The sequence below is a fragment of the Heterodontus francisci genome, chromosome 11, assembly GCF_036365525.1.
Source record: "Heterodontus francisci isolate sHetFra1 chromosome 11, sHetFra1.hap1, whole genome shotgun sequence".
NCBI lineage: Eukaryota > Metazoa > Chordata > Chondrichthyes > Heterodontiformes > Heterodontidae > Heterodontus > Heterodontus francisci.
This window is the reverse complement of record NC_090381.1, coordinates 67707108-67729968: the sequence shown is the minus strand read 5'-3', so window position 1 is coordinate 67729968 and position 22861 is coordinate 67707108. Positions and strand designations below refer to the sequence as shown.

The 22861-nt window shown below is 44.6% G+C and overlaps 1 protein-coding gene across 5 annotated transcripts in view; it reads right to left on the bottom strand.

Moving 5' to 3' along the window:
• The window catches only part of LOC137375294 (inactive N-acetylated-alpha-linked acidic dipeptidase-like protein 2), a 1073632-nt gene that overhangs the window by 76284 nt on the left and 974487 nt on the right, over window positions 1-22861 (bottom strand). The window lies entirely within an intron of this gene.

Sequence of the window (22861 nt, the reverse complement as noted above, 5' to 3'; positions counted from 1 at the left end):
GTGCCTCAGGTGTCACCAGCTTCACAGGAAATGCTGCAGCGAGAGGTCAGGCAACATCGGGCAGTGGGAGGCAGAGGGCTTGTCGCCTTCCGATTACATCGCAATGAAGTCGGGGGCGGGAAAGGCCAACAGTCTCCCCAGAGGCAAGCAGTGGCAAGAGGGGGACAAGGGACCTGGAGTCACCACCAGTCTTCTACCTCACAGATCAGCCTTACAAGAGAGGATGAATGGCTGCCCACTACTGCTGGGGCTTCTCTCAGGGTGCTCCTGGTGTGGGCAGCAGTTCCTTAGCTCCTCTGCCATTGACGCCAGATCCTCCTTCATCCCTGACAACAGAGGGTGGTACTGCCGCTGTGCAGGAGGCCCTCAGCATGCTGGGGCCTAAGGCACCCAGAGGACGACTGCCAAGGTCATCCCTGGCCAAGGGGCAGCAAAACCAGCAGCCTGCCACCACTTCAGCTGAGCGCAGGGGAACACCGCATAGGAGTACACGCAAAAGAATAAAGAGCAGCTAGAAGCACTTGGGATTCATGGGTGAATAATTGATGTAAATCGGGTAGCGTTTGTTGTCAGGGATAATAACGATAAGCTTCTATCTCAGATTTTCTTCCTCTTATTTATGGTCTTTGGGACTTCATGTTAAGTGTGCCTCTGTCAAGGGGCTCAAGGTGAGGGATCTTGCTGCGAGGGGTTAAGTCTGGAGCCTTGCCAGCAGAGTGCTGTGCACCTGGGCGAATGCTTGCTAAAGGAAGGAAGGCGACACCAGGGCTGCATAAAGGTAATTATTTATTGTTCAACCTACAACTGGCAGTAAGGATCAAAGGAAGCGCGAATGTATAAGGGCATTACAAGCCTCCCTCACACGTATCTCATGATGTCTTTCCTGTTGTCCCTGGGGTACTTCATCTGATGATGCTTGGTCAGCTTCCTCCTCCGCGTCCTCATCATCCAAGGAGGCATCACATTCCTCAATATCCTCACTGGTCAACGCCTCCCCCTTTTGTAGCAACAGATTGTGCAGTGCAGAGCAGACCACCATGATACATGAGCCCCTTGCCAGGACATACTGAAGTGTTCCACTAGACTGATCGAAGCACCTGAGTCTCAACTTGAGCAGACCAGTTGCCTGCTCTACGGTTGCTTGCATTGTCCCGTGGCAGGTATTGTACTTCTTGTCCGCATCTGTGTGTGAGTTCCTCATGTCCTCAGTGGGTACCCCTTGTCTCCAAGGATCCATCCCTAAAGGCGTGCAGGAGGCCGGAGCAGCCCTGGCACCTGGAACTGCCTCAAAATGTAGCTATCATGGGAACTTTCTGGGAAGCGCACACAGACCTGCAGAATCTGTTTACGGTGGTTGCAGACCAGTTGTACATTGAGGGAGTGGAAGCCCATCCTGTTGATGAAGGCTGCTGCCTGGTGTTCAGGAACCTTGATGGCCACATGCCTGCAATTGATGACATCCTGCACCAGGGGGTATCCAGCGATGGCCCCGAACCCAATGGACCTCTCAGCTTGAGTGTTGGAATCTTTGCAGAAGTGCACGTAGTCGTCTGCCCTCCTGAAGAGGGCATTGGTGACCTCCTTGATGCACTGATGGGCCGCTGACTGTGAGATCCCACACGCCTCCAGTGGACCCCTGGAATGATCCAGAGGTGTAGACGTTCAGTGCCACGGTGACCTTCAGCACCACTAGCATTGGATTTCCACCAGGTCCCCTGGAGCACAGCTCATCATAGTGCATAAGTCAGTGATGGCCTCCCTGGAGAGGCAGAGTCTTCACTGGCACAGCCTCTCAGATATCTGTGGGTAGTTAAGCCTTGACCGGTAGACCCTCTCTGGAGGGTAGCTTCTTCTGCACGGAGGAGATTGCTGGCTTTCCCTTCTTCACCTTTCTCCACCGTCTGGATGTTGATGCTGACCCTCCCGTGGGCCCACAGGTCGTTGAGGTGCCACTGCCGGTGCCTGGACCTCCCTCCCACTCTGGTGCACCTTCTCTTCAATGGTGTCCCTGAAGCCTAGATAAATGAGGCCCATGATATGTGGCCTCCCCGTAAGTTCAAAGCCTGAACTGACAACGGCCCTCCCCCCCACTCTCCCCCTACTTCTTACCTCTGACTTCTGGTCTGATGTCTCCCATCCTGATTTTATTCCCCCACCTGTCTCCATTCTTGTCCTCAAGGGCTGCTTAAAATTCAGCCCTATGACTCAGCTTAAACTCTTACAAGTGCTACATGCATATTTTATTTGGTTGGTCTGTGCGCGTCGATGCAAGGAGAATGCCAAACCATTCAATTCAAATACAATCATCATGTTCCTTTGTTCAAACACCTGTTTGATTGGCAGCTCTTTTAAATTTAACATAGTTTTTTTTATATATATGTGTATATACCTGCATGATCTTGCTCACATTTTGAAGGTATTTATCAACTTGTCTTGTTCAAATCAGGGAATCTGTCTGATGCATTTGAAAGAGCTTCACTGAGAATTTCCTTGGGGCTTCTCTGGCTCTGCCATTGCAACTTCAGCAGTATTTCATGGAAATGCCATTTATGCACACGCTGTAATGAGGAAATTCCTGGTGATAGACAGACCAGATAGCTCCCATAGACACTGGACTTGACTTTGTCGTCCTGCTGCCGGGAGCGGCGGTGGGCCCAAAACAAGGCGGCCGTCACCCATGGGACCTGTGCCACCGTGCCACTGCAATTATGTGGACGGTGGCCACACCCCCCCCAATCACATGGTGAGGTGGCCTTGGTGACATCGCGAACAGTGTCACCTGATTCGTGAGCAGGTGCTGGTGCCATTTTTAAAAGGCTGCCAGCCCTGCAAACAAAATGCAGAGTTGACCCCTTCCCCCCCATGTATACACTGAATGCAGAGTTGACCCCTTCCCCCCCATGTATACACTGAATGCAGAGTTGACCCCTTCCCCCCCATGTATACACAGAATGCATAGTTGACCCCTTCCCCCCCATGTATACACAGAATGCAGAGTTGACCCCTTCCCCCCCATGTATGCACAGAATGCAGAGTTGACCCCTTCCCCCCCATGTATGCACAGAATGCAGAGTTGACCCCTTCCCCCCCCCATGTATACACTGAATGCAGTCGACCCTTTCCCCCCATTTTTACACAGAATGCAGAGTTGACCCCTTCCCCCCATGTATACACTGAATGCAGAGTTGACCCCTTCCCCCCCATGTATACACCGAATGCAGAGTTGACCCCTTCCTCTCTCATGTAGACACTGAATGCAGAGTTGACCCCTTCCCCCCCATATATGCCACTATGCAACAATATTACTTGTATCATAATTTAGCATGGCAGAACTATTTATTATGAGGGAGCTATCTAAATTTCACTACTAGAAATGATATGTCTATTTCTGCTATTGGTCACTGTTCTATCATATTTAATAAAGTTGCTCACTAGTTAAAGTCTAAGTCACAGTTTATGTAGTATTATTTGCCACTTTTGGAAGACCAGGAAGGTATGAGAGCATATGTGGAAACGAGTACCTGAAATCAGTGGAAGAAGATGCTCTGTTCATTCTCAGGGCAAATTATGAATTTTTCTAGAGATTTGGATACAGGAAAAACTCTCTCTGGGATGTAGGTATTTAGAGTTCTCCTATGACAGTGTGAAACGTGGGAGCCAAAATATGTAAAATAAGAGTAAACAAACTCACTTTAGCTGTAGTTCATGGTGGTGGTGGGGGTGCAGGGGAAATTGGGAGGTGCCATTTCATGAAAAAGAAAGGACAAGTGAAAACACGCTCTGGGAAATAGCTAGCTCTAGCTCACCTGTGGCAGTAGCCTGAAACATAGAAGCCAAAAATATCTAAGGTAAAATAAATTAAAGAAATCCAACAATAATACAATAATTTTGAGGTAAATAAAAAGTGTTGCTATGGGTACCCATATGGGCCCTAGCTATACCTGCCTTTTTGAGGGATATGTGCAACATTCTTTGTTCCAGTCCTGCTTGGGTTTCCTCCCTCACCTCTTTTTCCAGCATAATGATGACTGTGTCGATGCCATTTCCTGCTCTTGCCCTGAACTTGAAAATTTCATCAACTTTGCTTCCAATTTCTACATATCTCTCAACTTTGCATGGTCCATCTCAAACTCTTCCCTTCCCTTCCTCGACTGCTCTGTATCCATTTCTAGGGATAGGCTATCACGAATATTTATGATAAGTCCACGAGCTCCCACAGCTACCTTGACTACACTTCCTCACACTTAGCTTCCAGTAAGGACTCTATTCCATTCTCCTAGTTTCTCCGTCACATCTGTTCTGATGATGCAACCTTTCATACCAGTGCTTCTGATATATCTTCCTTTTTCCTCAACTGAGGATTTCCCCACCACCATGATTGACAGGGCCCTTGACTGTGTCTATACCATTTCCTCCACTTCTGCTCTCACCCTTCCCCTCCCTCTCAAAACCAGGCAACAGTTTCAGGAGAAACAGAAAAAGGCCATCAGTTTTTTACATGAATAATAGTTACATTTATTGCAACAGAACTTCTTTCTACTACATGACCAGCTTTCAATTTGTAAATTGTAACTTCTCAACCAGGTGTTTGCCCATTTTCAGAAAATAAACTTACAGTAAACATGCAGTTTAAAAATTGGATAATCTATATGCAGTTTTCTTCAAAAGCTGTACTACACTCTACCAAAACTGAAAAAAATGTGCCTCAAGTGGAATTTGTGTTTAGAGTCGAGTCAGTTATGGCACAGAAGGAGGCCATTCGACCCATCGAGTCCATGCCAGCTCTCCATCAAGCAATCCTTTCAGTCCCATTTCCCCACTCGATCCTAGTAGCCCTGCAAGTTTATTTCCTTCAAATGGCCATCCAATTTCCTTTTGAAATCATTGATTGTCTCTGCTTCCACCACCCTCCTAGGCAGTGAATTCCACCGTGTTAAAAATGTTCTTCCTCACATCCCCCCTGCATCGCTTGCCCAAATCCTTAAATCTGCATCCCCTAGTCCTTGTTACATTAGCTAATGGGAACCGTTTTTCTTTGTCTACTTTATCCAAACCTGTCATGATCGTTTACACCTCTATCAAATCTCCCTGCAATCTCCTTTGCTCCAAGGAGAACAACTCCAGCTTCTCCAACCTAACCTTGTAGCTAAAATCCCCCATCCCTGGAACCATTCTGGTAAATCTCCTCTGCACCCTCTCAAGGACCCTCCCATCCTTCCTAAAGTGTGCTGACCAGAACTGGATGCAATACTCTAGTTATGGCCTAACCAGAGCTTTATAAAGGTTCAGCATAACTTCCCTACTTTGGTACTCAATACTTCTATTTATGAAGCCCAAGATCCCATATGCTTTGCTGAACACTCTCTCTATATGTCCTGCCACCTTCAAAGGTCAATGCACATGCAACCCAGGTCCCTCTGTGACTGCGCACTCTTTCAAACGGTGCCATTATGTCCAAATGGCCTCTTCCCCATCTCTTCTGCCAAAATGCATCACCTCACAATTCTCTGTATTAAATTCCATCTGCCACTTGTATGCCCCTTCTGCTAGCCTTTCTATGTCCTGTTGCAGTCGATTTGTATCATCCTCACTGCCACTCTTCCAAATTTGGTATAATTGGCAAATTTTGAAATGTCACTCTGTATTCCGAGATCCAAATCATTTACATATAGCAAAATAAAGCAGTGATTCTAGCACTGACCCTTGGGGAGCACCACTGTCTAGCATCCTCCTGTCTGAAAAATAACCATTCACCACGACTCGCTGTTTTCTGTCCTTAGGCCAGCCACTTTTCTATGCAATTGGACACTGACCCTTCTATTCCATGAGCCTTAATTTTGTTAACAAGTTATTTGTGCAGGTTCGAAGCTGCTTTACAGTTCCTCTCTCTCTTGAGGTTCATCTCACTTATCTGCTATTTTGTGATACAAATTGCATAAACTGAACAAGATATTTTCACTTTAAAATGACATGGTAAAGTTATGGCCTTTAGCTTTATGAAATATTTTACTATTCTTACAGAAACACATTTTAAGGTACATTTATAGTATGTTCTTTTGTATCACTGAAATGTTGAAGTTATTTAATGGAATAGTATTGAAATTTAATTCAAGCAATTACTTCTAGAATTGTCCCAGATAAACAATAATGTAGTTCTGTCAGCTTTACTGAAATCTTTACCGCACATACACTTTATCGCATGCACAGACAATAACATACACTATCCACAATTAATCTGCCTATCACCCTTTCAGTAGCTACTAAAAAGACATCATTTTACAATATATTAAGTTTTGTCAACCTGTACGCTTAGTTGATAACAATACACGCAGGGTGCTTATTCCAATATATTTTGTGAAAATAATAACCTTGCTGACAGCATTATTTTATGACTGAACAGAGTATTTTTCTAAATTTTTAAAAAATTCATTCAAGGGATATGCACGTTGCTGGCAGGGCCAACATTTACTTCCCATCCCTCATTGCCCTTGAAAAACTGAGTGACTTGCTAGGCCATTTCAGAAGGCATTTAAGAGTCAACCACTTTGCTGTGGATCTGGAGTCACATGTAGGCCAGACCAGGTAAGGACAGCACATTTCCTTCCCTCAAGGACATTCGTGAAACAGATGGGTTTTTACAACAATCAGCAATGGTTTCATGGTCACCATTAGTCTAGCCTTTTAATTCCAGATTTATTAACTGAATTCAAATTTCATCATGGTGGGATTTGAACCCATGTCCCCAGAGTATAAGCCTAAGCCTCTGGATTACTAGTCCAGTGACATTACCACACTTCCACTCTCCAATAATCCATACCAATTTTTCTACCTATACATAAAAATACAATGGAACCTAACTTTGATTCAGCATGAGGTACAACTAATTATCACAAAATTGTGCACACCAATCAATGCTGACACTCCAATGCAGTACTGAGGGGATACTGCACTGTTAGAGTTGCTGTCTTTTGCATGAGATGTTAAAACAAGGCCTCATTTGCCTGTTCAGTCAGACAAAGGTCAATACAGCGATAAGAGTGTTTGCTAATTATTCAAATGAGGTAACCTCAAAGAACTGTGCAGTTATCCGAATATGCTGTGAGCTAGTTTTCTTCTGCCGGTTGGCCATTTCCAATACAGGTTTTATTGCTCAAAAAATGGCACTTTACATACAGAAACAGTAGCTTGACTACATTGGTAAACAGAGTGTGTGTCTGTAACTCCTGTATTTAGCTAAATTATCTGCACATGATTACCAACAAAGAACCTGGATGAACTACAGTCTTTACTAATGCCAGTAGCATTATTGAGATGAGCCAGAAGCCATTTGAAATAAATACTTATTGATATAGCACCTTTCATGACCTTAGGACATCCCACAACATTTTGGGCTGAATTTTACCAGCCCGCTGGAGACAGGCTGGGAGGAAGGAGGGGGGTAAAATGGTGTTGGAAGGCATTGGGAGGGAAGCCTGCTGTGTTCCTACCATCACCAGATATTATCAATGGTGGGGACAGCAGCAGCTCGGCCAACCAGAGCTGGGCAGCTAATGAATCCAATTAATTGGCCTACTGATGGCCTTATTACCATGACACTGGGATTTTACCGCTTTTGGAATGGTCCACCCCTCCCCACTGCATCGGGAGTCAGTCAGCTACATCGAAGTGGCCTCCCAACTGCTTCCCGGAAGTGGGGAGCTTTCCTTCCCAGAGGCTCCATGTCCCACACCACAGACGGAGCCCCCAGTAGCAATGGTTGACCCCATGGTTCTGCTGCCGCCGCTGGAGGGTTCACCCCTCCGATTGCCGAGGCCTGCCTGCTTGGTATCGGTAAATCAAGACATTACTTACTGGGCGTTTGAGAACATCTCAACATGGAGGCGCCCTCTCCTCCTCCCTGCAGCCTTCGCAGCAGCCACCTTTTAATTGGTCGCCACTGGTAAAATACGCTCCGCTCTCCAGCCAGTCACCTACACAGGCTTGGGAACTGCATTTGGTCCCGACGGCAGGACACACTGCTTGCCAGTAAAATTCCAGTTCTGGTTGTCCAAATCAAGATCCATCCAAAAGGTGGCACAGGAAGTTCCATTGTGGCACTATTCTGATTCTGCTACCACACGGTGTTTAAGGTGCAGCAGGCGAACTGAAGACATGAAAATCACCCCCACAAGTTTGTCTTGATTGCTATTTAACAAAGACTTAATGATCCTTAACAAACAATAGTTTGGGGATAATATTTGTAAAGACATGAAAAATGTGAAAGTAGGTAAAAATATGAAAGTAGGAGTAAAAATAGAAGAAAACTCATCACTGGATCCTATTCTTGCTCATCAATTTACTCACATTTACTTCTAATTAAACTTTACCCACAGAGGAAAATACACTCCAATTTTAAAGGAAGTGGAAATTCCCTGACAACTGTCTGAGATTAAACCAGTCTGTTCACAGCCTTGGTGTCATATTTGACCTCGAGTGGAGCTTCTGGCCACATATCCATGCCATCACTAAGAACACCTACTGCCACCTCTGTAACACTGCCTGACTCTCAGGGATAGGCACCAATATGTTGCACCACGGACATTTGACAAAGTCATTGACTCAGCCATGGACATGAGGGCAATTAGTCTGTATATAAAGTGCATAGCCAATCTAATGCCTTCAAAACGCAGTCTGATTTAAAACACATTTCTCCCTATAAATAAAGCAGCTAAGCATATAAACATCAATGGAGAGCCGCACAACTGTATTCGCTAGCTAGCGAGCAAAATAGTATGCAATGCCAATGCGAATTACTTTTGTTGACGGAATAGAGCTACACCATGTCACGGGGTGGTAGATGGACCTTATCAAATGACCTTTGTGGATTCACACTGTCAGGAGTGAAAATTCATCCAATAAACCATGAACCTCAAGGAGAAGGTTGATATTGAGGTGAGGCAGTAGAAAAATCAGCAATAGGAAGACGGACCATTTTTCACACTGCTATTGTCACAAAACAATTTAACACGTGACGGTCAATGTTTGTGCAACTTCTCCACCTGCTTGTAATATGTGTCTGAAGACAGGGCAGCCAACAAAAGGGCAGTGATTTCCAAATCAGGAGAATTTTATAAGATGGAGCAGATAGTATTTCAGAAGACTTATGTAAAACAGAAAAGCAGAGTGGGACAGGAAAGGACAGAGAGATTAACGGTAGATAGCCAAGACTAGTTTGTTCATTTTGACAGGCTGCTAAACTAGGTCCTGGATTCTAAAATACAGAAACAACAGCATCTCTCATGGACAAAATGTCATTTAGTCACCAAAGCTAGTAACAAAATCAGAGAAACACAATCACAAATAAAGAACGCCCTTCAATTTCTCCAACAAAGCAATCCTCTTAAATTCACTTAAGTCTATACCTAGCTCTTAGGTTATTTTAAAAGACAGGTTAAAGGTTTGGAGTAGGGGTGTCCATCCTTTTCAGGTGGTGGGGACGGGGGGGTGCACATTACATTTTTGTCTTCTATAGTGGGCCAATAAGACAATTTTGGAAAGATAAAGGCCTTAAACATTTATCTTACTATTAATCAAAACAACAACAAATGTGCATTTTTGTGAAGAAGCGTTAAATGTGAAGACTAATTTATTGACTTACTTTCTCATCACTATGTTGGACACCGATTTAGTGAGATACCTGGCATTTTTTGTTTGAACAAGTAGTCAATGTCTGACTGCATACTTGTAGCGATGCGCGGTATTCTGGATAGATCGCCACCTGTCAGGAGTGATCTTGATCGTTCCCTAGAACCATAGAAAAGTCACAGCACAGAAAGAGGCCATTCAGCCTATTACGTCTGCATCGGCTGAAAAAACTAGCCACCCATTCTAATCCCACCTTCCAGCACCTGGTTCGTAACCTTGCAGGTTATGTACTTCAGGTACAGGTCCAGGTATCTTTTAAATGAGTTGAGGGCTTCTGCCTTCACCACCAATCCAGGCAGCAAATTTCAGATACCCACCACCCTGTGGATGAAAAGGTTTTTCCTCATGACCCCTCCAATCCTTCTACCAATCACCTTAAATCTGTGCTCCCTGGTAATTGACCTCTCCGCTAAGGGATAAAGGTCCTTCCTGTCCTAACTAGGCCCCTCATAATTTTGTACACCTCAATTAAGTCACCCCTCAGCCTCCACTTTTCTAAGGAAAACAACCCTAGCCTATCCAATCTTTCCTCATTGCTGCAATTTTCCAGCCGTGGCAACATTCTTGTAAATCTCCTCTGTATTCTCTCCAGAGCAATTATGTTCTTCCTGTTACGATCAAGGTGGGAGGAGTGCACTGTTTATTCAGGTTATAACACATATTTCAGTTTTTACAGTCATCAATGCGGTCAATCATATACTCTATCTTTCCCAGAATAAAACACACTAACCAGGTTTCTTTAATGAACAACAAAAGTATCAATTTATTATAAAACAAATCGTAACCAGTAATGAAGTAAAGCATAAACACTCAGTTTGAAATTTTTAATGTTTCCTTTTTAACACTATCACACACACACACACACACACACACACACACACACACACACACACACACACACACACACACACACACACACACACACACACACACACACACACACACACACACACACACACGAAAAAATAAAAGGGATTTTTGTTTGCAGCTCTGTTACAGAGAAGAAAAAACACTTAGGCTGAATACTTGCTCATCCTTGAAGAAAACAGCAGATGAGATGTTGTGTTCCAAAACTGGCATACAGTCTGGCGTCCAAGTACACAGATCACTGGGATCTTTTAGAACTGTTCTTCTCAGGTGGCACTGAGAATTAATTTAGCAGGCTTTTCTTCAAAGACAGGAGACGAGATGAGTTGACACAGTGGATTTCTCAGGGTCTTTTAGAGAGGTGCTGGAAAGCTGAACTGGGTTGTGGTCTTCTTGCCTTCCTTGGGAATTCTATTCTCCTTCAACAAGCTTGCCTTTATCTTATTCCAGAAGCTAAACACTGACACTACAACTAAAAGCTTGAGAGTCTGCTGCTCTCTCAGGTGTGGGCCACTGCTCCCGGGCTTTTCCTGTCACAGGGCATGGTACTGTCACTTCTCTGCCACATCTTCCCCCAGTTACCAGGGTTTCTATTCCATTTTTAACTTGAGTCATGTGATAACCTGTAAATTTTGTTGTCAAACTAGTTCTTTCAGTGTCCTCTCGATAAACCTCTTGAAAAAAAAAAGACTGGTCCAACATTTCTTCAGTTTGACTATGAATTCCTCAAAAAATACTTTAACAAAAACAGAATCACTTTCATAACATTCCTGTAATGTGGTGACCAGAACTGTACGCAATATTCCAGATGTGGCCTAACTAGCATTTTATACAAGCATTACATCCCTGCTTTTGTACTCTATATCTCAGCCAATAAAGGAAAGCATTCCATTTGCCTTCTTCACCACTTTACCTGTCCTGCCACCTCCAGGAACCTGTAGACATGCACTCTAAGATCTCTCACTTCCTCTACCCCTCTCAATATCCTCCCTTTTATTGTGTATTCCCTTGCTTTGTTTGCCCTCCCCAAATGTATTACCTCACACTTCTGTGGATTGAATTCCATTTGCCAATTTTCTACTCACTCAACCAAACCATTGATATAATTCTGGATTCTACAGCTATCCTCTTCACTATCAACTACATGACCAATTTTTGCATCATCTGCAAATTTCCCAACCATGCCTCCCACATTTAAGTCCAAATCATTAATATATACCACTGTCTCTCTCCCTTCTCTCTCTGTCTATGTCTGTCTGTCTCTCTCTCCCTCTGTGTTGTTCCCTCCCCTCTCTGTGTCATTCCCCCCCCCCACTGTGTTGTCCCCCTCTGTGTTGTCCCCCATCTCTATGTCACCCCTCCCCTCACTCTGTGTCATCCCTGCTCTCTCTGTTCCCCTCTCTCTCTCTCTGTACCCCTTTTCTCTTTTTTCTCTCTCTCTGTCCCCTCACTTTCTCTGTTCCTCTGTCTCTTTCTGTCCCCTCACTCTCTCTCTGTCCCCTTCTCTCTCTCTCCCCCACTATCTCTTTCCCCTCTCTCCTTTTCTCTGTCCCCCTCTGTCTCTCTGTACTCCCTTTCTCTCTCTCCTTCCCCCTCTCTCTGTCCCCCCTACTCTCTCTATCTGTCCCCATGCTCTCTCACTCTCTCTGTCCACCTCTCCCTCTCTCTCCCCTCTCGCTCTGCCCCTCTCCCTCTCTCCCCCTCTCTCTGCCCCGTCTCTCTCTCTCGCTGCCCCTCTCTCACTCTCTCTCTGCCCCCTCTCTCTCTTTCTCTCTCTGCTCCCCCCACTCTCTCTCTCTGCTTCCCCCTCTCTCTCTCTCTCTGCCCCACACAACTGTCCCTCCTGATCATTGCTGAGAGTGGGAACAGCAGTTTCCGAACTTTGCACAGCTTTGTGGCTTTCCGGCCGGCTTTAAAGAAAAAATATAAACCTGTCAGTAAAACTCCAAAGCTGTCCGAAGTTCGGAAACTGCTGTTCCTGCTCTCAGCAATGGTCAGCTGTGAATATGGAAAGGAGTGCTAATGAGTATTAGATAAAGATCTGAGCTTAGAAATTACAATTCAGCTGTGAAACTGAGAGGTGTGATTTTTTTTAAACCATTCTGGTTAGAAAGCAGAAGACAATCAGAAATTTCACATACCTGAAATTACCAGTCACGGGCCTCAAACTTTTTACCACTGACACTGGGGTCCATGTACAGACATGTTGCCAACCCCTGCCAACTGGACAGCTGCCTCAGCTCAACTGCTGCTAAGCCCCTCATCTATGCCTTTGTTACCTCTAGATTTAACTATTCCAATGCACTCCCGGCCAGCCTCCCACATTTTACCCTCCCTAAACTCGAGGACATCCAAAACTCTGCTGCCTGTGTTCTTAGGTGCACCAAATTTCATTCACCCATCATTCCTGTGCTCAGTGACCTACATTGGCTCCCGGTCAAGTAATGCCTTGATTTTAAAATTCCCATCCTTGTTTTCAAATTCCTCCAAGGGCCGTCCACTCCATAACACTTACTCTCTTCCAGCTCCATGGCCCTCCGAGATATCTGAGCTCCTCTAATTCTGGCCTCTTGATTTTAATTGTTCCACCATTGGTGGCCATGCTTCAATCTACCTAGGCCCTAAGCTCTGGAATTCCCATCCACACCTCTTCACCTCTCTACCTCACTTTTCTCCTTTAAGATCATCCTTAAAACCTATTTCTTTGGCCAAGCTTTTAGCTATCTGCTCCAATATTACCTTATATGGCTCCATGTCAAATTTTGCTTTATAACCCTCCTATGAACTGCTTTGGGGTGTAATATTCAACTAAAGGTGCTATATAAATATGATTTGTCGTTGACACAATTTGGCCATACACAATAGCACACTTTTGGCCAGGTTCCCACCTATTGACAAGTCCAAAATCATAAATATGGAGATAGGAAATGTGTAGAACATAGACCATTCAAATTCTCATTTTCTTTGCTGAAGATGAAAATTCATTATACCCTTTATAACTACTGTCACCATATTACAAGGGTATTTATTGAAAAAAAGTCTTTACACCTGGTTGCCATTTTATAAATTTCCAGACAGCTTGTTCAATACTAGACTGCCTGATTCAAAAAGAACAGATGGTAACCCTAACTGTTGGGGCTGCAGCACATAGCATTGGCATGTATGTTTATCTGCGAGATGTAAATTAAATTGAAATGTACACTAAGGGCACTATAAAGAATCTGACTCACTTGTTTTTAGATCATGACATAGAGCCAAAATGGAAAGTAGCAATAGCAGCGCCAGTGAATGGCCAAGCCAGAACATTACCCTCTGACAATGTGACAGCGATACCCCAATGTTTCTGCACTATTGAGGACATAACAGACAACGAAGTATTCACAAATCTCCCTAAGATCTGTCTCATATGAAATTGAAACATTTGAATTTTGTTTATAAATATCAAATGTTCAGGTTGTGATTAAAACTGTGTTAGTTTGTGCTTCACCAATTGTTCTGCACTCTGGTTTATGGATGTTTTATTGTAGCACTGGAGTTATGAGTCGCAGCTTGACTCTTTGTCATATATCAGGAAAAGAATGACATTAATTAAAAGGAACACAGATGCTAAGACGTGTAGGTTAATGCCTTACTAGTAGATTTTTTAATCAGTCAGTATTTTATTCATAAACCTGCTCCTGGTTCGGAATTAGCAAAGATAAATGAACCACAAATGAATGGTACACATTCCATTGGCATCATAAACCACATTATGGGAACTTTCTCTCTTACAGCAGTATGAGTTCTCCAAATGTGTAAACAGCTTTTCTGGGCACAACACTGGAGAAATCAAAAATGGCAAACAACTGTTCTTAGATTTTACAATCTCAAGTAGGGCAATTTAAAAGCTAATAGTGACAGTTCTCCCAGCTATGCAGCCAGACCCAACTGTGCAGCCATGCCTTGAGAAATTACTTTGGATATTATTGGTTGTTCCAACAGGAGACTGAAAGATGACTGACAAGGTGAGCAATGGGGTCACCACAGTGAGTAGATTTGATGTTAGCTTGACATTTCTCATTTTCTGTAGCTTCTCACAAAGACCCACCAGGCTGTCAAAAAAGAAAACATTTCAGGTAGATCAGCAAAACTTATGTAACACTGTCCTCCTTCTTCAAGCACTCCCTTGGCTCAAGGATGACTTGCTTCCACACTGCTTTGATGGGTTCTAAGATGGTTGATAAGTCCAATGTTGGATCTGTAGACTTTGCCACATGAGGGTCAGATGGTGCTTGAAGGGTTAAGTAGATGAGTAGTTTGGAGGTTTGTGCACTCACTCCAATTCCTTAACTACACCTCCGCATGTTCCTGACGAAGTCCCTTGAGGTGCATGATGCCTTCCCAAATGAGCTTTCCCCATCTAGTATGGACACAAGCCAGGGTCTCACACAAGTTGACAGGATGTTTGATCTCTTCTGGGATCCTTTAATGATGTATCTAAAGTGTCTCTGCTGTCCTCCTGGGAGTCTCCTGCTACAACCAGGTTCTGAGTAGAACAGCTGCTTTGGGAGACTGGTGTCAGGCATGTGAATGACATGTCCCACCCACAGGGAAGGTCACGGCAAGGATCCTCCTCAAATGCCTCGTCCCAGCAGCTGAAGAGCTGCTTCCAGAGTTGCAGCGCGGCTTTCACCCATCAAGAGGCATCACAAGACATGATTTTCACAAATCCAAGTAAAATGTAGGGAATAACGCCAACCGCTGTACGTGGCCTTTTTCAACCTCACAAAAGCCTTTGACGCTGTCAACCACGAAGGCTAGTGGAGCATCCTGCTCAAATTTGGCTGCCCTCAGATGTTTGCCACCATCCCCTGTCTACTTCATGATGAAATGCAAGCTGTGATCCTCACCAACGGAACCACCATAGACACTATCTCAGTCAACACCGTGGTCAAGCATGGCTGTGTCATCGCACCAACCCTTTTCCCCTTTTTCTTCGCTGCAATGCTATATCTCACCTCCTGCAAACTACCCGCATGCTTGGAGATAATCTACAAAATGGAAGGGAAACTGTTCAACCTGTGCCACCTTCAATCCAAAACCAAAATCAATCCAACCTCAGTCGTCGAGCTTCAGTATGCAGATGATGCTTGCATGTGTGCTCACTCTGAAACTGAACTCCAGGACATTGTTGACTCCTTCTCTGAAGCATAAGAGAAAATGGATTTTTCACTAAACACTCGGAAAATGAAGGTCCTCTTTTAACGAGCTCCCACAGCACAACACCTCCCTCTGCCAATCAAGATCAACGGCGAGGTCCTGGAAAATGTAAACCCTTTTCCATATCTTGGGAGCTTCCTCTTGGAAAAGGCAGACACAAACGATGAGGTTTATCATTGCCTCCAATTGCCAGTTAAGCCTTCAACCGACCGAGGAAGAGAGTATTTGAGGATCAGGATCTCAAATCCCAGACTAAGACCATGGTTTACTGGACAGTGGTGATTCCTGCACTCCTGAATGCTTCGAAGACTTGGACAACCTGCAGCAGGCGCCTCAAAGCAGTGGAGAAATACCACAAGATCCTCCTAACATTGTCGATATCTGTCTTTTCTAAATATGTATGGTCCTTACTACCAATAGTTTGCCTGTATTGTGAAGCTTGCAGAACATAAAAAGGCAGCTGTTTATATAAAATATTAACCAGTGCAGAATGGAGTAAAGGCGACAGATATTATGTTCAGCTAAGGCTTATTGATATGTGTGGCAAACACATATGGGTGGCATATGGGTGGCAGCCCTCTAGGGATGAGCTGGGAGGCAGGGGGCCTGTAAAATGACAAGTGACAGCGGGGGAGTCGCATGCCCATCACCTTCCCGCCGCCATGGCATTCTGCCAGCGGCGGGGAAAGTGAGGACGGCCCTCCACCACAGAGGCCAATTGTGCCACTGAAGTGGCCAATTAAGGGACTCTTCCTGCTGCATTTTACAAGCAGCAGGTGGGTCCTCCGCTACATGGAGAGACCACCTGGTGAACCCTGGTGACCTCCCTGCGGGCTCGGGGTGGGGGAACCCTCCTAATTGGGCACACTGTGGCCAAAGGAGGCGCCACCCGGCAGCAAGGGCCAACAAATCAATCTATTTCAAAAGTACTTCATTGGCTGGGACTTGAAAGGCAATATCATTTGTTCTTCGAAAGTTTGTTCTTTCTTTTATTAATTGAAAAACACCTCATACCTCCTGTGCTGGAAAGTCAATTGATCTCTGTCAATCTATGAAGAGAGCGATAAAAGGAGAATGCCAGGAACACAAGTTGAGAAGCTTTTTTAATCAGGAAGACTGCAAGAGCAGTCAGGATTTTAAACAGGGAGCTGCAAAAGGTTTAAGTCAGAAATACTGGATGCACATTTAGAAATTACCTTGTTTTAAGTCGTAAAGCGGTCCACTGATATAGGAAAGCATAGTATTCTCTTTAGTGTGCATCAAATTGCAAAGATAAGTTGTATTGTTTGAACCAAGTGAATCTGATGCTTTATATAGTCACTTGTGAAACAAAGCATTTTAATAATTTGATTCAAGCTTTGCCTCACCAAGTGTTTGCTTAGTCTGTCTTTGGAAAGATTGATGAAAGACACAAATATCTGGGTCAAGTCACAAGGGGTTACTATTGTTCTGCCCTGAGGTCACGTTATCTTACAAGCCGAAATAGTGCAGTGTCAGTCAGCTCAGACCACTTCCAGGAGCAAGTGACACCACTGAACTGAAGACGATAGCTACAGCAAACTCAAATTTTAACAGACGCCTACTGTACGGATTACATGAATTAAATTCAAGCTGAGTGACAAAATGTATTTATTTGTTGTGCCATTGGCTTTTAAGTCATGATCATGTATATTTGTACCAGCATTAAATACATGAATAATTAATTGGTAGTCATAGTTCAAGATGCAACAGATGTCCACTTCGTATTTCGCTGTCAAGTGTTACGACCAGGTGACGAAAGGGTCTAGGGCTGTCCTCTCAGCCTTTTCCTGGTTTGGCCAGAACAAGGTTTAACTTTTAAAACACAGTGCTTTCCCCTCAGTGAGTCCTTGCTCACTGCTCTCTAATTGTAATTGCAAAGAAATCAGACAGGTTTTCTCAGATTTAAACAAGAAAGCCGTAAATTTACTAACCTTAAAACTCTAACTCAATTAAAACTACTAAAAATACGCGAACTAGCATGCATACGTGATAAACACACATGCAAATAAAGACAGAGGAGGAGAAAGAATTAAAGGGGATAGGTTTGAAGCAATAGATGTGGTTCAGTTACTGGTTTTGGGTTGGATGTAAATTCTTTGATTGAAGATAAGTCTTGCAGTTCTCATTGGGGCCCAGTGCACACTTTCAAACTTGTTTCGCTGGTCTTCTGTCTTGAGGCTTAAGTTACTTCCGTGAGACCCTGGAACTTTGTGAGAGAGAGAGACAGAGAGAGGGAGTGCTCTCTTCTTGAAGTTCAATTGCAGTCTCTTTCTTTCTGTGTCAGGCACAATTCAAAAAGCCCCAGGTTAGCCAGCTGTTTAGTCATGTGACTAGCTCCCTGTATGAAACAGCCTCTCCTGCTTACCAGACACTCTCAGTGGTCCAGGAAGTGGGGGGGGGGGGGGGGGGGGAGGGGTGGAACGTTGGCTGTTACACAGTCAATGGCTCTCAATGTCTTTTTATCATCACTATTGACAAAACCCATCTGGTTAATTGAATCCGGAAGTACTCCCATTGTCTCTCCATGCAACTGTCTTTTAGAATGCAAATGTGCAGCCATGCTTCCAGCCACTGTTCTGTGGTATTTTTAAAACAAGTTATGTTCAATGTCCAGTAAGTATGCAAATAATGTTCCATAAGACAAAATTAATATATTTCCATCTGGCAGGTATGGTTTCCGTCACACAAGAGATAGATGAAACTAAATACACAGTTGCGAATTTTTACAAACAAAAGGGCCTCAAAATTGGGCTTTGTAGCATTGCTGGTGTTAGGTTTTCACCCGTTTGCTGGATATTTTATATATCTGATTTATCTCAGAGCAATGCAGATATGATACCAGTTCAAAATCAACAACCGTTTTATTTACTGTACTTTAAAATATAGTACTTCAGCACTAACAAGATTTCAGTACAATATCTTTCAGAACACTCTTGTATTTACTAGAAGTTTCCAGCCACTCTTTTAGTTTCAGTTTCAAACTAGGTTTAAGCAATCAAGCACAGTGAACACTGATCAGTGGATAGATGAACACAATCAAACCCAAACCAAACCAATGAACACTACATTTTCCCCCTTTTGACTATTATTTTAATTAAAATATTCTAAACATCAAACATATATACATCAAGTCATGTCTTAGTGTTCAACTTGTTGTTTTTCTCCAAATACAGAAATACTCTTTAAAATAGGAAGGTCTCTTAGGTCATAGTCATACAGTCATACAGCATAGAAACAGGCCCTTCGGCCCACCGCGTCCAGGTCGACCATAATGCCTATCTATACTAATCCCATCTGCCTGCATTAATTCCATATCCCTCTATGCCTTGTTCATTCAAGTACCTGTCCAGATGCCTCTTAAATGTCGCTACCGTTCCTGCCTCCACCACTTCCTCAGGCAGCTCATTCCAGATACCCACTATTCTTTGTGTGAAAAATTTACCCCTTTGATCCCCTTTAAACCTCCTCCCTCTCACCTTAAATCTATGCCCTCTAGTTTTAGTCACCCCTACCATGGGAAACAGACTCTGGTTATCTACCCTATCTATGCCTCTCATAATTTTATGTACCTCTATCATGTCCCCTCTCAGCCTCCCTCGCTCCAGGGAAAACAGACCCAGCCTATCCAATCTCTCTTTATAACTCAAGCCCTCCAAACCAGGCAACATCCTTGTGAATCTTTTCTGCACCCTCTCTAGCTTAATCACATCTTTCCTGTAGTGCGGCGACCAGAACTGCACACAGTACTCCAAATGCGGCCTAACCAACGTCATGTACAACTGTAACAGAACGTCCCAACTCTTGTGCTCAATGCCTCGGCCAATTAAGGCAAGCATGCCATACGCCTTCTTCACCACCCTGTCTACCTGTGTTGCCACTTTCAGGGAACTATGTACATGCACCCCAAGGTCTCTCTGCTCAACAACACTCCCCAGGGCCCTGCCATTCACTGTATATGTCCTGCCCTGGTTTAACCTCCCAAAATGCATCACTTGGCACTTGTCTGCGTTAAATTCCATTTGCCAAGCCCTTGCCCACTTTCCCAGTTGATCTATATCCTGTTGTAACCTTAGACAACCTTCTTCACTGTCCACTATACCACCAATTTTGGTGTCATCTACAAACTTACTAATCATGCCCCTTACATTCACATCCAAGTCATTAATATACATCACAAACAACAGAGGGCCCAGCACTGATCCCTGCGGCACACCACTGGTCACCGGCCTCCAATCTGAAAAACAACCCTCCACTACCACCCTCTGCCTCCTATCACCAAGCCAATTTTGTATCCAATTTGCTAGCTCACCCTGGATCCCATGTGTTCGAACCTTCTGGACCAGCCTACCATGCGGGACCTTGTCAAAGGCCTTGCTAAAGTCCATGTAGACAACGTCCATCGTCCTTCTTTTTTTTTTTAGAGATACAGCACTGAAACAGGCCCTTCGGCCCACCGAGTCCGTGCCGAACATCAACCACCCATTTATACTAATCCTACACTAATCCCATATTCCTACCAAACATCCCCACCTATCCCTATATTTCCCTACCACCTACCTATACTAGTGACAATTTATAATGGCCAATTTACCTACCAACCTGCAAGTCTTTTGGCTTGTGGGAGGAAACCGGAGCACCCGGAGAAAACCCACGCAGACACAGGGAGAACTTGCAAACTCCACACAGGCAGTACCCGGAATCGAACCCGGGTCCCTGGAGCTGTGAGGCTGCGGTGCTAACCACTGCGCCACTGTGCCGTTCCCTCGTCAATCCTCTTGGTCACCACCTCGAAAAACTCAATCAAATTCGTGTGACATGATTTCCCATGCACAAAGCCATGCTGACTATCCCTAATCAGACCATGCCTTTCCAGATGCATATAAATCCTGTCTCTCAGAATCCCTTCCAATAACTTTCCCACCACTGATGTAAGGCTCACCGGCCTGTAGTTCCCTGGCTTGTCCCTGCTGCCCTTCTTAAATAAAGGCACAACATTAGCTGTCCTCCAGTCTTCCGGTACCTCACCTGTGGCTAACGATGATACAAAAATCTCTGCCAGGGCCCCAGCAATCTCCTCCCTTGCTTCCCATAGCATCCTAGGATACACCTGGTCAGGCTCTGGGGATTTATCCACCTTAATGCGCTTCAAAACCTCCAACACCTCCTCCTTTGTAATGTTGATATGCTCCAGGATATCGCTGTTTCCTCCCTTGAACTCACTAGCTTCCATGACCTTCTCCACAGTAAATACGGATGAGAAATATTCATTTAAGAACTCGCCCATTTCCTGTGGCTCCACACATAGATTGCCACACTGATCCTCAAGGGGACCTACTCTCTCCCTTGCTACCCTTTTACTCTGAATATACTTCTAGAATCTTTTAGGATTTTCCTTTATCTTATCTGCCAGGGAAATCTCTTGGCTCCTTTTTGCCTTCCTAATTTCCTTCTTAAGTGTACTACTACATCCCCTATACTCCTCAAGGGACTCGCTCGATCCCAGCTGCCTATACCTGACATATGCCTCCTTCTTTGTCCTGACCAGACCCTCAATATCCCTCGTCAACCAAGGTTCCCTGAACTTGCCAGCCTTGCCCTTCCATCTAACAGGAACATTCCGGCCCTGAACTCTTCCTATCTCACTTTTAAAAGCCTCCCGCTTGCCAGACGTCCCTTTACCTGTAAACAACCTCTCCCATTCAACTTTTGAGAGTTCCTGTCTGATGCCATTGAAATTAGCCTTCCCCCAATTTAGGACTTCAACCTGAGGATCAGTCCTATCCTTTTCCATAACTATCTTGAAGCTAATAGAGTTATGGTCACTGGTCCCAAAGTGCTCTCCCACTGACACTTCAACCACCTGCCCATCCTCATTTCCTAAGAGGAGGTCGAGTGTAGCCCCTTCTCTAGTAGGGCCATCCACATACTGCTGGACACACTTAACAAATTCTTCTCCATCTGATTCCTTAGCACTAAGGCAGTCCCAGTCAATATTAGGGAAGTTAAAATCACCTACTATTACAACCCTATAATTCCTATACCTATCTGTGATTTCCCTACATATATGCTCCTCCACCTCCCTCTGACTATGGTGGGGCCTATAGTATAATCCCATCAAAGTGATCACCCCTTTCTTATTTCTAAGTTCTACCCATATGGCCTCGCTGGACATTCCCCCCGGGATATCCTCTCTAAGTACTGTCGTGATGTCCTCCCTAATCAATAGTGCAACTCCCCCACCTCTCTTACCTCCACCTCTGTCATGCCGGAAAGATCGGTACCCCGGAATATTGAGCTGCCAGTCCTGCCCATCCCTCAACCACGTTTCCGTAATAGCAATAATATCACGATCCCATGTACCGATCCATGCTCTGAGTTCATCTGCCTTACCTGTAAGGCTTCTTGCATTAAAGTAAATGCAGTTTAGCCTACCAGACCTTCCACGCTCCCTGGCCTGCCCCTGCCCAGCCTGCCTCCTGGACTCGCTTGCTTTAACCTCTACATTTGCTTCAACTATCTCATCGGAGAGACTACTACTTTGGGTCTCACCCCCCCAGCAAGACTAGTTTAAACCCTCCCGAGTAGTGCTAGCAAACCTTCCCGCAAGGATATTGGTCCCCTTCCAGTATAGATGCAACCCGTCCTTCTTGTACAGGTCACCCACCTACACCAGCTCTTCAGCCACGCATTCATTTGCCTAATCCTCCTATTCCTACCCTCACTAGCATGTGGCACAGGGAGTAATCCTGAGATTACAACCCTTGAGGTCCTGCTTTTTAACCTTCTGCCTAACTCCCTATATTCACTTTGCAGGACCTCATCCCTTTTCCTGCCTATGACGTTTGTACCAATATGGACCAAGACCTTTGCCTGCTCACCCTCCCCTTTCAGAATGTCCTGCAGCTGCTCCGAGACATCCTTCGTAAATCGCAATTAGATTTACGAATTTGAGGTTCTGGATTTGTCTAATCAGCTTGATGAGGCAGATGATTAACATCACTCATGGGAAAAGGAAATGTAACCACTCTCCTCAAAATATTCTGGTCTGCTCCCAACAAACGTCTCACATTCCACTTGGTGTTGTCACCCA